Raw genomic sequence first — 1199 nt, forward strand, 5'->3', positions numbered from 1 at the left:
CCATGACCATGACATGTTTTCCCATTTATTTAGATCTTTAATTTCTTTCAACAGTGTTTTGTAGTTTTCAGAGTAGAAATTTCATAGTACTTTCATTGAATTTATTCCTAAGTATTTTATTCTTTTTGATGCTATTGTGAGTGAAATTGTTTTTTTGATTTTATTTTCAATTTGTTCATTGCCAGTGTATAGGAATACAACTGATTTTTGTGTATTGCTCTTGTATCTTGCAACCTTGTTAAACTCATTTATTATGTTTTGATAGATTTTTTTAGTGGTACTTTAAGATTTTCTATCTACAAGAGCATGTTATCTGCAAATAGGGATAGTTTTACTTTTTCCCTTCCAATTTGGATGCCTTTTATTTCTTTTTCATGCTTACTTCCCTTGGCTAGAACTTCCAATACAATATTGAATAGAAGTGACAAGAGCAAACATCCTTGTATTATTCCTCATCTTAAGGGAACGCTTTCAGTCTTTCATGATTAATTATGATCCTAGCTGTAGGTTTTCATAGATGCCTTTTATTATGCTGAAGAAATTCCCTTCTATACCAGTTTGTTTAATATTTTTCTCATGAAGGAGTGACAGATTGTTTTGAAATTCTTTTGTGATAATTATGTAATTTTGTTTTTCATTCTATTGATATGATATATATTTCTTTTTTGTTTTATATTAAATGATAAATAGTCCTTCCTTATTTGTGGTTTTGCTTTTCATGGTTTCAGTTACTTACAGTCAACTGCGGTCTAGAAATATTAAATAGAAAATTCCAGAAATAAACAATTCATAAATTTTAAATTGCACACCATTTTGAGCAGCATAGTAAAATCTCACACTGACCTGCTCCATCCGGCCAAGGATGTGAATCATCCCTTTGTCCAGCTTTTCCACGCTGTTTATGCTACCTGACTGTTAGTCACTTAGTAGACGTCTCTTACCAAATCAGCCGTCGTGGTTTTGTAGTGCTGTGTTCAAGTAACCCTGATGTTATTTAATAATGGCCCCAACCTCAAGAGTAGTGATGCTAGCTAATTGGATATGCCAAAGAGAAGCCGTAAAGTGCCTCCTTTGGTGAAAAGGTCTGTATGTATAGGGATGCTGTGTATTAAAATATATATAAGTTTCGGTACTATTTGTGGTTTCAGGCATTCACTAGGGGTCTTGGAACATATTCCTCATGGATAAGGGAGAACTTT

The sequence above is a fragment of the Pteropus medius genome, unplaced genomic scaffold (assembly GCF_902729225.1).
Source record: "Pteropus medius unplaced genomic scaffold, Ma_sr-lr_union100, whole genome shotgun sequence".
In the NCBI taxonomy this organism is placed as follows: domain Eukaryota; kingdom Metazoa; phylum Chordata; class Mammalia; order Chiroptera; family Pteropodidae; genus Pteropus; species Pteropus medius.